Source organism: Loxodonta africana, chromosome 3 (genome assembly GCF_030014295.1).
Source record: "Loxodonta africana isolate mLoxAfr1 chromosome 3, mLoxAfr1.hap2, whole genome shotgun sequence".
NCBI lineage: Eukaryota > Metazoa > Chordata > Mammalia > Proboscidea > Elephantidae > Loxodonta > Loxodonta africana.
This window is the reverse complement of record NC_087344.1, coordinates 182,224,872-182,240,454: the sequence shown is the minus strand read 5'-3', so window position 1 is coordinate 182,240,454 and position 15,583 is coordinate 182,224,872.

Genomic DNA, 15,583 nt, shown 5'->3' with positions numbered 1-15,583 from the left:
GACTGAGACAGGAGGGACCCTGGAGGTCATAGTTCCCAGGCTTTCTGCTACCCTAAGACAGGAACCATTCCCAAAGCCAACTCTTCAGACAGGGATTGGACTGGACTATAAGACAGAAAATGATACTGGTGGGGAGTGGGCTTCTTGGATCAAGCAGACACATGAGACTATGTATGCAGCTCCTGTCTGGAGGGGAGATGTGAAGGCCAAGGGGGACAGGAGCTGGCTGAATGGACACACAAATACAGGGTAGAGAGAAGAAGTGTGCTGTCTCATTAGGGGGAGGGCAACTAAAAAAAAAACTAGGAGTATATAAAAAAAATAGCAGGGTTTATATATAAGGTTTTGTATGTGAGACTGACTTGATTCGTAAACTTTCACTTAAGGCACAATAAAAATATTAAAGAAAACCCTATGGGGCAGTTCTACTCTGTCACATGGGGGTCACTATGAGTCAAAATTGACTCAATGGCATCTAAGTACAACATAGTCAACTTTTTCATAGTGTTTCTTTTCTCCTTTTTACAACTCTAGAATCTAAGAACCATAATGCTGTAGGTAAAAGAAGAAAAGAAAATTAAGTAGGCTGACAGTTTTAGGCAGGATCTTACAGGGTCTCAGTTCCTTAGTGGAGTCATCTCCTGTCCAAGTTTGGATCTCATTTTTGAAGGTCTAGAAATTCTATTCTTTTCTGTACACTCAGACATGATCAAGCTCTGGAGACAGGTCCATGTTCAGCAAAGTGTTAAGAATACAATTTATTAACTATCAGATAAATACACATTGAGAACAGAAACCAGTTGTCTATCATGGGATATTCCCACCCAGTGGATAGATTCATTCAAGAGATATCAGAAGGTTGGTAGATAAGCTTTAGAGTGAAGAAGTTTTATTCTTACAAAGTTGTTCTATCATGCTCTGTAACCTGATGATTTGAACAAATTCTCCTAAAAGGGAAAGAAGAGTGTGAAAACTAACATTAAAAAAAAAGCACCTGTGAAATTGGGACTTTTACAATATGTGCTACATGCTTTACATATATCATCTAATTTCATTCTCATAACAACCCTGTGATTGGAGGCCCTGTGCTCATTTTATTGAAGAGGAAACCGAAACTGAAAGGTTAAGTGACTTGCTTACATTAGTAGAGCAAGATTTTAGAGCCAAACCTGTCTGACTCCAATACACAGGCTTCTGATCACATCTTTTGCTCTAGTAATATTGCTCTTTAAACAACTAGAATATTGCTCTCTAAACAACTAGAATCAAACAGCTAGAATCAGAGCAACCCCTCCTCTGGACACTGCTGGAGACACACCAACTAATACTCATTCTCCGACTCTCCTTTTCCCTCCCTCAATGCAACAATATTTAATGTTCTTGAAGAAGACTTGAGAAACATTCTTGCTCGTTAGCAACACACTTAAGAACAATTTTCACAGGTGGATCCCTGCTACAGATAACTCATCACATTTTATTTATTCCATCACATTTAATGGTTCTCATTAGCTTCAGTTCCAGAGGGTGACATTTTCTGACCTAGTCCTGAAATTCTTAAAGCTCACCTTATTTAAAGTTCACTATATGAGGTTGCTATGAGCCAGAATCGACTCGACGGCAAAGGGTTTATGGACTAATTGGAGCCCTGGTGGCATAGTGGTTAAGAGCTCTGCTGCTAACCAAAAGCTCGGCAGTTTGAATCCATGAGCTGCTCCTCGGAAACCCTATGAGGCAGTTCTACTCTGTCCTATAGCGTCACTATGAGTCAGAATTGACTCGATGGCACACAACACTGACTGATGATAAACAATCACACAAAGTCTCATATTCTTTGAAAGACAAAGATCCTATATCCGATTTCCCTAATAGTCAGAATTCCCTGTTTCTGCCCTGCCATGCTGCAAAATTCTGGGCTTTCACATTCCCCTCCCCTGTGTGCTCTACCCCATACCTGAAGGATCCATGAGCAAACCTCCCAGCTACTACTTGGTCCTTATCTACAAGTTCTAGCCAGAGCATTCCAGATATTGAAGACCCTAAATCAGCAGATACTCTGAGCCACATGGTCATAACAAGCCTGGATGCAATATTCTCAGACTTCAGAGATAGAGAAGGGAATTCCAGACCCAAAGACACTAAGGAAATAGCATGTTCAGGAACCAAGGGTAGGAGTCTTTGGCTGAAGCACGTAGTGTAAAGGGTATCAGGAATTGTGACTGAGAGAGCAAGTTGGAGCCCAACTGTGAAGGGAAGCAGAGAAAAAAAAAGTCAGTGAAAGACACTGATAAAGAGGAATTAAATAGAAGGATAAGCAAGGGAAAATTGTGTCTTAGAAGCCAAAAGAAGATAATTTCAGTAAGCAATGGGTATGACAATAGAAGGTATTATTGAAATTACAATAACTAAAACAGTGGAGTACTGGCAGAAGAGATTATAGAGTTGAATATAAAATAATAAAAAAAACCCAGTAACAGACTTAAATATATTTTTTAATTGATATGTGGAATGTCTGCTACACAGTTAATATGTAAAGCTTATAGAAAAGTACCTGGTCCATGATAATCACCCAATAAATGCTAGTAGCTATGCTTATTACTATTTATTATTACTATCGTTATTGCTGCTGTTGCTGGTACTACTGTAAGCACTCAATAAATGATAGATAATATTGCTACAAATCAGTATGGAAAGGAGGGGTTTTTTTTCAAGAACTGGTAGTAAAGGGAAGTAGAAAGCAGGCAAAGGAGAGAGAAGCTGTTACAAAGAAGGAAATTAAAGTATGTAACAGAAATATCTTTCAGCTTGAGAAATGCCAGTCGTGTTCTTCCCTTTTGCCTGATTCCAGATCTCAGCACATCATCATAAAACTTTACCTTGTCTTCTCGAGCTGCTCTTTAAAATCTTCTGTCAGTTCTTTTACTTCGGCATTTCTTCCACTCACTTTAGCTACTCTGCACTTAAGAGAAATTTTCAGAGTCTCTTCGGGCATCCATTTTGGTCTTTTCCTTCTTTCCTGTCTTTTTAATGATATTTCACTTCCTTCATGTATGATGTCCTTGATGTCTTCCCACAATTCCTCTGGTTTTTGGTCATTAGTTTAGAGACCATTGAGATGGTCTCTACATCCAGGTGGAATGTATTCAAAATCATGCTTGGGCCCTAATGGACTTGCTTTGATTTTCTTCAGCTTCAAGCTGAATTTGCAATTGATGGCCTGTTCTGCAGCTGGCTCCTGGCTTTGCCTTGACTGATGATATTGAGCTTCTCCACTGTCTCTTCCACAGATGTAGTAGGTTTGATTACTGTGTAGTCCATCTAGTAACATCCACATGTACAGCAGTTGATTATGCTGTTGAAAAAAGTATTTCCAACGAATAGGTTGTTGCTCTTGCAGAATTCTATCATGAGATCTCCACTGTTGTTTCTATCACCAAGGCCATATTTTCCAACAACTTTCAGCTATTTCACAACTAGCTCTGAAAGAAAATTCAAGCCTTAAGTTGCAATACTGAAGGATTCTATGGGTAAAAATTTGAATGACACAGGAAGCATCAAAAGAAGATGGAAGGAATATACAGAGTCACTGTACCAAAAATAATTGGTCAATGATTAACCATTTCAGGATGTAGCATATTATCAAGAACTGCTGGTACTGAAGGAAGATTTTCAAGCTGCACTGAAAGCACCAGTGAAAAACAAGGCGCCAGGAATTGATCAACACCAACTAAGATGCTTCAACAAACAGTTGCAATACTGGAAGCTCTTAGTCCTCTATGTAAAGAAATTTGGAAAATAGTTACCTGGCCAACTGACTGGAAGAGATCCATATTTGTGCCCATTCCAAAGATAGGCAATCAAAAGGAATGCAGAAATTATTGAACAATTACATTAATATCGTTCTAGCAAAATTCTGCCGAAGATAGTACACTGACAGGGAACTTCCATAAGTTCAAGCTGGATTCAGAAGAGGATATGGAACAAGGGATATAATTTGTCAGATGAATCCTGGCCAAAAACAGAGAATACTAGAAAGATGTTTACTTGTGTTTTGTTGACTATGCAAAGGCATTCAACAGTCTGGATCATGACAAATTATGGATAACATCGCGAAGAATGGGAATTCCAGAATACTTAATTGTGCTCATGCGGAACCTGTACACAGACCAAGAGGCAGTAGTTCTAACAGAGCAAGGAGATACTGCATAGTTTAAAATCAGAAAAGGTATGCGTCAGGGTTGTGTCCTTTCACTATACTTATTCAATCTGAATGAAGAGCAAATAATCCAAGAAATTGGACCGTATGAAGAAGAAGAACATAGCATCAGGATTGGAGGAAGACTCATGAACAACCTGTGATATGCAGATGACACAACCTTGCTTACAGAAAACAAAGAAAACTTGAAGCATTTATTGATGAAATTCAAAGACTACAACTTTAAAAAAAAAATAGCATGGGTTATATCTGAATGTGACGAAAACAAAAATTCTCACAACTGGACTTAAAAACAACATCATGATAAATGGAGAAGAAATCAAAGTCGTCAACAATATTACTCTACACAGATTAACAATTAACATATGAAAGCAGTAGTCAAGAAACCAAATGATGTGTTGCACTAGGAAAATTTGCTGCAAAAGACCTTTTTAAAGTTTTAAAAAGCAAAGATGTCATTATGACAACTAAGGTGCATCTCACCCAAACCATGGTATTTTCAGTCACCTCATATACATGTGAAAGCCTTATGCTGAAAAGGAAATACAGAAGAAATGATGCATTCAAATTGTGATGTTAGAGAATACTGAATATACCGTGTTGCTAAAGAATAAATAAATCAGCCTTAGAAGAAATACAAACAGAATGTTCCTCACAAGCAAGGATGGAAAGACTGACTGGTTTACTTTAGAAGCATCATCAAGAAGACCATGTTTGGTAAAGTAGAGGGCCAATAAAAATGAGGGAAAGCCTCAATGAGGTGTATTGATGTCGAAACTATGGACTCCAACATACCAAAGATGATGCAGGACTGGGCAACGTTTTGTTGTTATATATAAGACTGCCATGAGTCAGAGCTGACTCAACAATGACTAACAATAACAGCCAGAAACATAGGAGGCACTCAATAAAAACTTACCGAATGAGTAAACATTTGTAAGCCAAGGAGAAGGAGATTGTGGAAAGAGGACGGATACCAGAGAAGGGAAATCACTGCTGGTTCAGGGATCTAGCAGAAATAACAAAAAAGGAATCAAGAGCATATTTAGAGAAATCAGCCTTGGAAAGAAAGGAAAAGAGTACCTCATACTCTAGAGAAAAAACGGTGGCAAAACCAAATGGATATAATTACTTTGGAGAAAAAACGGTGGCAAAACCAAATGGATATAATTACTTTGGTGTTTCTAACAGAAGCGTCTAAGATCAGCTGCATCAGAATCCCTAAGGTAATTACTTAAAACACAAATTCCTGGCCTCAGTCTCAGGCTCACTGAATTAGAATTTCTAGGAGATGAGGCCCAGGAACCTACATTTTAATGGTAGGTGATCCACTGGATTTCTTTGAGAAGAATAGAAATTTGGAGAATTTATAACCATTGGCGCCTATAGAGAGAACAAAAACTGACCCCCTAGCAGCCACCATCATGACCAAACACAGCAGTTCCCACAGATGAAGGGAAAAAAAGAAAATAACTTTACCCCTTTTGAGATAAACTAAAAATAAGAAAGAAGATTCTACTTAGCAATAGTCTCCCAAAATAAATGAAACCTTGAGCCCTTGCCTAGAAACTGCTAACTCTCTAATGTAAACAACTTTATCCCTAACTTTTGCAGTACTGATATCTGTAAGTATGATAATCACATGGAGAAATCACTGTTTTATCCACATGAACAGAATTGACTCAAGGGCAATGGGTTTTTTGTTTGTTTTTTTTTTTAAATGTGCCCAGAGTACTAGGTCTGAAACAGAGTTAACTGTGCCGGCAGCTGAACAAAAAGAAAAAACCCAAAAACCAAACCCACTGCCATCTAGTTGATTCCGACTCATAGCGACCCTATAGGACAGAGTAGAACTGCCCCCAAAGAGTTTCGAAGGAGCGCCTGGCGGATTTGAACTGCCAACCTCTTTGTTGAACAAAAGAGGTATTAAAAGACTACCATCTAGAAGCTGGGTAAACAGGAACCCACCCTGTCAACATGAGATATGATTGAAACAACCCATGAATTATTATCTCTTTCTTAGTGTTTTTCTAGTCCCCTCCTCCTTTACAGGCTCCGCATGCGCAGAAGAACAAAGTGTGTCAGCTGCTTAACCTTTCTTAGCCCTCCAAAGATGGCTATGTAGTGCCAAAGATCAAGTGCATTTGCGCTATTTCCCACAATAAGTGATGCCAAGAGCTGCCTAGAGGACTCCATCTTGAATGTCAGTGGGTTCCATCTTAGATTCCAGATGCGCGCACAACCTAATTAGCATACACCGCCATTCTGAGAAGTACCGCCCCTTGAAAGAAGCCCAGTAAATATTCATTACTCTATTATCTCCACCGAACCCATATAAGCCCTAGCCTTGATTCCTTTTTCGAGCCAGTCTTTTGTAGAGGCTTAGATCCCGCTGACTCCTTTTGCTTGACTCAAGCTAAATAAAGCTTGCTGAAGATAAAGTTTTTCTTTTGCGTGTATTCTTACTCAGGAAAAGACAAGGACCCTTTGTGCCAGATTGGCAATTGTTAACAAAATTTGAAGAGCCAGCCAGGAGACTAGGGGCTCAAATTAGCTCCCGGTTAGCAGAAGCAGACCAGAGGGATTGAGCCTCCAGAACATACCTCTACTCAGAGACAAGCAGCAGCCTGGACCTTTGTCTGGTGTCTCTTTGAAGCAGTAAGTTCAGGCAACTCTCCCCCTCAGTCCTCCTTCCCCCTTCAGGAACGTTTATTATCTTCTCCGCCCCCCCCGCCCCGCCCCTTTTCTGCGTACCTTGTCTCAATTTTTTTTCTTCTCTCACTCTTCTTTTTCTTTACTCTTTCCACCAAATGGGTCACGAGCCCCATCGAAGGGGGTTAGCAAGGAGTGCTCCAGTCATTTGGCTTTATCGAAAGGAGAGTTGGGACAAGGGGTGAGTCCTTGTTAGGGGCTGATCACCCCATATCCCAGTGAGAGACCGAGGAGGGCGCTTCAATAGTCTACTTCCTTGACTTTTTTCCTTTTCTTTCCTTTCATTTTTAAACAGTTCTCTCAGGAGGCCCTTCTACTGGTCTCTGGTACTCCAATTTTTCCCTCTCTTCTTCTTCTTTCCTCTTTCCACCGAACAGCTTATGAGACCCAAAAAGGGGGTTCACGGAGAGTGTTCTGGTTGTTTGGCTTTGGCGAAAGAGAGTTTGGACAAAGGAGTGAGTCCTTGTTAGGGGCTGGTCACCCCATATCCCAAGGGCAGGTCGAAGACCTCAGACAGAGCCACAGAGAGTGCCTGCAGAGTAGGTCGTGAACCCCATCAAAGGGTCACAAAGAGCACTGGATAAATTGAGCTGGTCGCGGCCTCCCGCCGCGGAGAGCGCTCCAGAGCAGGTCGCGGGCCCCCAGCGGGAGGTCGTGGAGAGTCCTCCGATAGTCTAGTCCTTGACCTTTTTTTTTTTTCTTTCTTTCTTTCGTTTTTAAACTATTCTTGGTCTTGGTGACTCTAGAGTTTTGGCAGACATATGAGTATGTGGCGGCCATAGTTTTTGTGTGTAGATGTTGTCTGTCTCTGGTGGTGCACCCTACTTCTGGTGAAAGGATGTAGAGGTCTCTGTTTGGATTGAGGGATTGAAGCCCCTCCGTTTGGTATTGGAGATAAGAGGTAACTAGAAGATCAAAAGCGGGTATTCAGATATTCCTAGTGTTACACCTCGCTAAGCCCTTTCTGCCTTTTCAGGTCTGAGTGCTCTCTGTCTGATGTGTGACTGGGGCTGTCTGGGAAGGTTCAGACTGTGAGATTGTCTCAGTCATCTCTGTGTCTTATGTGTAATTTCTGTGTTGCATAGGAAACTAATTGGTGAAGAGAGAGAGATTCAGGTTGAATTGGAACATGCTTGTGGAGACTCTTGAGAACTTACTGATTGGGCTGTTTCCTGAACAATTGGTCATCTTTTGCTCTAGATGGTTTAAAGAAAAAAGATAATTTTGCCTTAAAAGAAAAATAACAGTTCCAGAACAGCAAAAGAAAAGGAAATTGTCATCTTTTGCCTTTCAAAATGTCTAGAATTGGGATGACTCCCTCAGCCTCCAGTCGCCCTAGCTAAGTATTGGATTCATTTACAAAATTGCTAAAGGGCTTCAGTATTTACTGGGTAGATAGCCTTTCAAAATGCTTCTCTATGTAAATGAATCAGAATGGACTAATCTTGTCTTCTACCTTGAGTTAAAAGGTAGGTAAGGTGGGGCAAAATCAGGCCTCCTTAGCCGCCAGCCCTCAGCTGCCAAGGTCAAATAGAAATCACAATGAAGTGGCCTGCAGGAATGTTTAATTAGTCCATTGAACAGAAACCTTGTGATTTCCAAAGCCAGTTGGTAAAATTAGATTGGAAAAATATGAGAAATAGTAAAAGTCGAACGAAAATTAGGAATATTTAAAGAAACTTTATTTCGATTAGTTATGTTTTATGGTATACAGGCTTAAAATAATTTCTAAGATCTTTTAGGTAACTTACTGATGTTAAATTGAATCTGCTTCAAAGACAAAGGTTCAGTCTGTCATTAGAATAAGATTCCTGAGTCAGAAACCAAGCCACATGGCTTTAAGAAAAAAGCTAAAGTTTTTATTTTAAGATCTTTGGGTTAAATAACTAAACTATTGTTTCTTGGTAACTTATGATAACCTCCTGATAAGTTTGAAAGCCACAAAAATTTTTGTAAGGAAAAAGTGCTAAAAAGATTTATTTAACATGTTATAAATTACATAGGACATGTTAAAATCATGAGAAGTGCCTGATTCTTTCCCTTTGGGTTAAAATTTATATGTTAGTATTTCCTCTTGTGTTTTTGCCTAATATTAGACAATAAATGCATAATATTAAAAAATATTATATCTTAATTGCTAACTTTGTTGCAAATGTATTTTTTTTTAATCTACCGTCATTAAAGCCAATAGTTTGATTGGAGAATTCACCTCATTTACCTATGAAGTTATTTGCATTGCTGTTCAGGTATTTGGAGATTTGATGGTCTAGGTATATTCTTGATATATCCTGACTATATGGTATTATGTCTCAAGATTATTATGTGTTAAACATCTGAAGTTCTTTAAATATCTGGTTCTAAAACTTTTTTTTAACTGATTTGATTTGGCCTTTGCATTGTGCTTGTAATTAATTTTGATCGGGTCTTTCATCGTTAAGAATTATGTTTATAAATTAATCATGACCATATTAAGTTTTGTCATCTACAGATAAGTTTTTTACTTTATGAAAACATTTGACCAGAATATCTCAACAAAAAAAGATGGACTATATTGGACTTATGAAAGGGACTGTTGACTAGACTCAATCAAAATTTCCAAAATTCTTATATAAATGCTGGTGAGTTCACAGACTGCCGTTGATCCAGCATCACATGGAACAGAAGTTAACTACATAAGGCTGAGTAAACGATATGAGACTATGGGTTTTATGTGGGAATATTACTGATGTTTTAAGGTTTTTCTTTCTGGAAATAAATGCTTTGAGGTCCTACTTTCTGGAGATAAGAAACCATATTCCTTTTTTCTCCTAAATTATCTATCTAGTGGGCTTAGATATTGTAACTCTTGGATTAACAATCTTAGAATGTAGTTGTTGCTGATCCACATGAAAAGCAGTTACTGATGCTGCTTATGCATAAACAAACACCTCATGAGATTTGTTTCCTTGGTTCAAAGACCTTAGTATCATTGTTTCACTGGTTATTTCAGACAGTTGGCCTAATGTTAGTGTTTCTATCCTACCTCCTGATTTACTGTTTGGTGCCTGAGATCTTAAAAACAGATAGTGATTCGGCATTTTTGATCAAAGATTCTATAACAAGATCATGATCCAAAAGAGAAAACCATGAGAGAGTTGTATGGAAGTCTCCCAGAATCCAGGTTTCTGGCTTTCATAGTTTTGGGCAGCCCAGGCCTTTGGGCGTCCTTTTGAACCTTGAGCTTTGAAAAAAAAAAAAAAACTGATTCCTGAAGCCACTTTGAGGTAAACAGTTGCCTAGATAAACTAACAAGACTATTTGTGCTCTGGGTGTTGTGCTTTTTTTTTTTTAAGAAATTCAGTCCATTTTGAGAAACCAACTCCCCCAGTGAGTAAATAGAGTTATGTTTACAGTAAATCAGTAATTGGTTTAATCAGTCTTCAAGACAATGTTGTATAAAATACCTGTCTAATGTTTATAATCAAACTCTCACCCTCTTACTATACAGAAAATTATGTATCTTAACAAAACCAGGTTCTCAGAAGAAATAGATCTCATGAGTGAGACTCGTTTTGTCTTAGATTTCACTGCTGCTTCTGAGAAAGTGACCCACGACTGTTAATAGGTAACCTAAGGAGGGGCAGCTTGCCCTCAGGGAGAATACTTAGTATGTTTTAGACAGATTAACTGGAGATCTCCAACAGGAGAAATCCATCCTATATTATCTTGCTAATCATGAATTCTCTAACGAAAACTTAGTTGTCATATGTAAGTTTTTCTATGTTTTCTCTGGACAAACTTTGTGTGTTCCTTCTTTATGTGATATATTCACCTATACTAGTTTAGATGATCCCTTTCCAACTGACAGTGAATTTATGTAGACAATGTTTTGTTTAAATTCCTGATAAATGCATAGACAGTACACTTTGGGAACTTTAAGATTATCTTTAGATATATATAGTAAATATTAAAAAGGTAATGTTAACTTTTTTACCCATTGTAAAACAAGAGTCAGAGGGAAAAAAAAGCCCATTGGTCCAACACTCAGGGTATGGTGGGTAATTTTAATTTCTATTTACAGTATATTTGAATTGGAGAAATCTTTAAGAAATTTATCAGTCACTATGGGACAAATAACAGACAAGGTTGCTAGTGGGATGGAAATACAACAGTGATCTCTAGCCTCATTAAGCCAAGGTGATATGACATAACAGAATAGCCTTAGATTTTTATTTATTGGTCCAAGAAAAGTGTAGTCTGTGCCATAACAAATACCTCTTGTTAAATAACACAAGAAAAGTGGAACACATAGAATTGGACAACAAGCTACTTGGATACACACTGTAGCATTCTTACAAACACCAGATTTATTGGGCTGGTTACTATCAAGAATAAGTACATGAGCTAGGTCACTACTGCAAGGGATAGCCCTGATAGTATTAGACATAACAAAATTTATCCTCTGTTGTCTTACACACTTAAAAGAGAAAAGAAAAGCCTCGGGCTAAAATGGTGATGTACGTTGAGTCTGCAATTGATGAGAATTTTGCTCTTACTTAAGATCCTGGTGAAGAACCAGATGGTATCTGGTGGAAACCCAGCACTATGAGTTTAAAGAGCCTGCAGTGGCCGCCATCTAGGAGCTCAACTAAGTCCAGGTATTGATAATTGACGTGTTCCCTGTTCTCAAGCATAGAGAAGTAACCCAGCTGGAGCTGGGCTCGCAATGACTCACAAAGACACATCAACTGAGCCCTGAGATAAAGACAATAGATAAGACAATCCTGAAAATTATCTTTTAGAGAACTTTTCACATAAAGCCAATCAAACAGAACACAAAAGACCTTCCACTCTTATCTTTTTTCTATTAGCATTTAGTAAATAGAAAATTTCTTGGACCAATGAAGACCCCCAAAATCCTGACAAACTGCTGGCCAATAACGCGGTCCCTGGAATTGATCCAGAGTGGGACTACTATTCAAAGGAGGGCATGAGTAGGCTGAGGTACTATAGAAAGTGCTTACTAGAAGACCTTAAAACTGGGGTATGAAAACAGAAAAACCTCTCAAAAATTTATAAAGTAATTCAGGAATCTAAAGAAAACCCCTCTGAGTTTCCCGAAAGAATTTTTCAGGCCTTCTAGAGACACACTGACATAGATCCCGAAGCTACTGAAAATCAACGAATGGTTAAATATCATCTCCATAGGGCAAAGCTCTACAGATATCTGCAAAAAAAAAAAAAAAAACTCCAGAAATTGGACAGAGGATGAGACTGCAGCTGGTGAGACAGTCATGCACCTCCAGTAGCAGGGATGGGAGGTGAATGAGGAAAAATACAGGGGCCTGGCCTGTCAGTCAAGTACTTGAGTGTTATCTGGTCAGGTAAGATGGGAGTGGTGCCTGAAGTGGTGATAAGGTCCAAGCCTACCCCCACCCAGAAACTGCAAAGCAACCACAGGCATTTGTCAGGCTCCTATTTTTTAGGATATTGGTGCCCCATTCATACCCTATGTAGCCCACAGCCTACAGCCCTTATACAGGTTAGTGAGACTAAAGTAAACATAGATTTGGTGAGAAAGTGATACAGGAGGATAGAGAAGAGAATGAGTGAGACAGACAAAAAGAGACAAAGCTTGGGAGAGAGAGAGAGAAAGTGAGACTGGGAAGAGTTCTGGAAACTGAGAGTGTGAGGAGAGAGCCCATAAGAAAAGAGAGACAGAGACACAGGAAATGTAAAGAAAAGAACAGTGTGAGACTGAGAAACAAAAGAGGGGGAGGCCAAGATATTTAGTGTACAGTGCAGGAGGCACTCCCCTCTATTACTTGGTTTCTACCCTTTTTGGGCCCCCTAGTTTAATTTTTTTTTTTAGTTTAATATTAGTTGCTCTACTTCTACTTCTTTTTTTTTTTTTTCTTTTTATTAACTTTTATTAAGCTTCAAGTGAGCGTTTACAAATCCAATCAGTCTGTCACATATAAGTTTACATACATCTTACCCCGTACTCCCACTTGCTCTCCCCCTCTTGAGTCAGCCCTTTCAGTCTCTCCTTTCGTAACAATTTTGCCGGCTTCCCTCTCTCTCTATCCTCCCATCCCCCCTCCAGACAAGAGTTGCCAACACAATCTCAAGTGTCCACCTGATATAATTAGCTCACTCTTCATCAGCGTCTCTCTCCCACCCGCTGACCAGTCCCTTTCATGTCTGATGTCTACTTCTACTTCTGAGTTTTGGGCCTTGTCTCCTCAAGCTTCTGATCACGTTTGTGTCCTCTAGGTTACAATTCCAAGATGATGCAGGGTTTCCAGCCCATTCCTGAAAATGAGACTGCTAGTCCTTAACAAAACTTTAGAGCAGATAGGGAGAGATTGCTACTGTGCTAAAGGCAGGCCAAAAACCCACTGTCAGCTTGAAGAAGTTACAGAAGAGGAGACCTCTGCCCCTACACCCTCTTAATGAATCGTGAGAATGAAATCTCTCAGGGGAGATTAAGACAGATAGGGCTAACTGTGCCTGCAGCTGAACAAAAGAGGTGTTAAAAGATTACCATCTAGAAGCTGCATAAACAGGAACCACACCCTGTCAACATGAGATATGATTGAAACAACCCATGAATTACTATCTCCTTCGTAGTGTTTTTCTAGTCCCCTCCTCCTTTACAGGCTCTCCATGTGCAGAACAACAAAATGTGACCGTTTAACCTTCCTTAGCCCTCCAAAGATGGCAATGTAGTGCCGAAGATCAAGTGCACTTGCAGTATATCCCACCATAAGTGATGCCAAGGGCTGCCGAGAGGACTCCATCTTGAATATCAGTGGGTTCCATCTTAGATTCCAGATGCGTGCACAACCTAATTAGCATACACCGCCATTCTGAGAAGTACCCACCCCTTGAAAGAAGCCCACTAAATATTCCTTACTGTGTTGTCTCCTCTGAACCCATATAAGCCCTAGCCTTGCTTCCCTTTTCGAGTCAGTCTTTTGGAGAGGCTTAGGTCCCCGCTGACTCCTTTTGCTTGACTCAAGCAAAATAAAGCTTGCTGAAGATAAAGTTTGTCTTTTGCATGTATTCTTACTTGGGAAAAGACAAGGACCCTTTTTGTCAGATTGGCAATTGGTATCAGGTCCATACAAAGAAAAAGTCTTTCTAATTCATACAAAGACATGACATAATAAGCTAGCAGTAGCCCTGCCTTAGCCACCGCACTATACAAGCCTATTCTGTGTGGGAAAACATTTACGAGGGTCTAATGCAGCATTGTTTGTAATGATGAATATTAGAAACAACCCAAATATCTATCAGTAGGAAAATGGATAAATAAGATGCAGTATATTCTTATACTGGAAAGCTATGGAGCACTTAGAAGGAATTAACTACTATGTATATGTAGATTTTAAAACATAACATTGAGTAAAAAATCAAGTTGCAAATTATGTACAATATATTTAAGTGAATTTTAAATCACAAAAAACAATCTACATACTGTTCATACACAAATGTGTATATATGTGTGTGTGTGTGTGATTTAGAAGGATATTCACCAAATTCATGAGGGTGGTTGCTTCTGAGAAGGAGGAGAAGAGACTAGAACTTGAGGACGAGAGTTCTGGAGACTTAAATGTACTTATAATATTTTATTCAAACTTTGAATATGACAAAAGGTTACTACTCTCAATTCTGGGTGGTAAGAATGCAATTACTCAAAATAAAAATGAAAATAATTTTTTTTTAGAACAGGTTTAGTGGGAACTCAGAAGTAGGAGATTTAAAAGGTTGTTGTGATCAGTGAGTGGAATTTCAAGGTTCACAGCTTCAGAGGTGGAGCAGTTACGGGTGATGACAAGGTCCAGGGTGTGCCATTTGCATGGGTGGCTGGAGTACAGAGGAGTTGGAAATCAACGGAGTATAAGAAATGAAGGATCTGGATGTGTCATCAACATGGTTGCTGAAGTTTTCCAGAATGATGACAAAAGCCAGGGTTGTAAGAAAGAAAAGCAAGTGCTAAAGTCTTCATGAAAATGGTTATAGGGCAAGGAGATTAGTCAAGAAAAAAAAATGAGGATAGGAAGGTGGAGTTTGTGTGCATTCATGAAGGAGTAGTTATTCAAAGAAGCTCCAGTGGTAAACAAAGAGTATCCAAACCCCCACACAGTATCAGGGAGAACAAGGACCCTACACCTGGAATTGTTGAAAAGTAACATCATTCAGGAACAGTCTGGTTTCAGTTAAGGCAAGTAGATAGTTACCTCAAAAATTAGACTGAAACTCTAGTATATAACTGTGTGACTTGGCAATTCAAGGACCCAAATCTGTAGATTCAAAGAAGAGCAATAGGTTTTACCGACAAACAAAAAAAGAAGAAATGTGGCCCTGTTACACTGCAAATAAAGCTACCAACCATACCAAGGAAGTGGGAATGAGATTATCACAAAGCTGAAGACCAAACAATTCATAAAATATTTAATCTTGAGAAATCAAATTGGCATAGAAACAGTGGAATGCCTTGAGGGAGCAGGTAATGCCATTGTGGAATACTTAAATAAAGAGATGACTCTGGTTCAGGAAATGGTTTTGGTTCTGGAAACAGCAGTGGTTACACTGGAAAAGTATTAAGAAATGAATGCAGAGAGGGATCTACGTTAGAGACTGGAAAGGTAGAGTCCATATGACAGGCAGAAA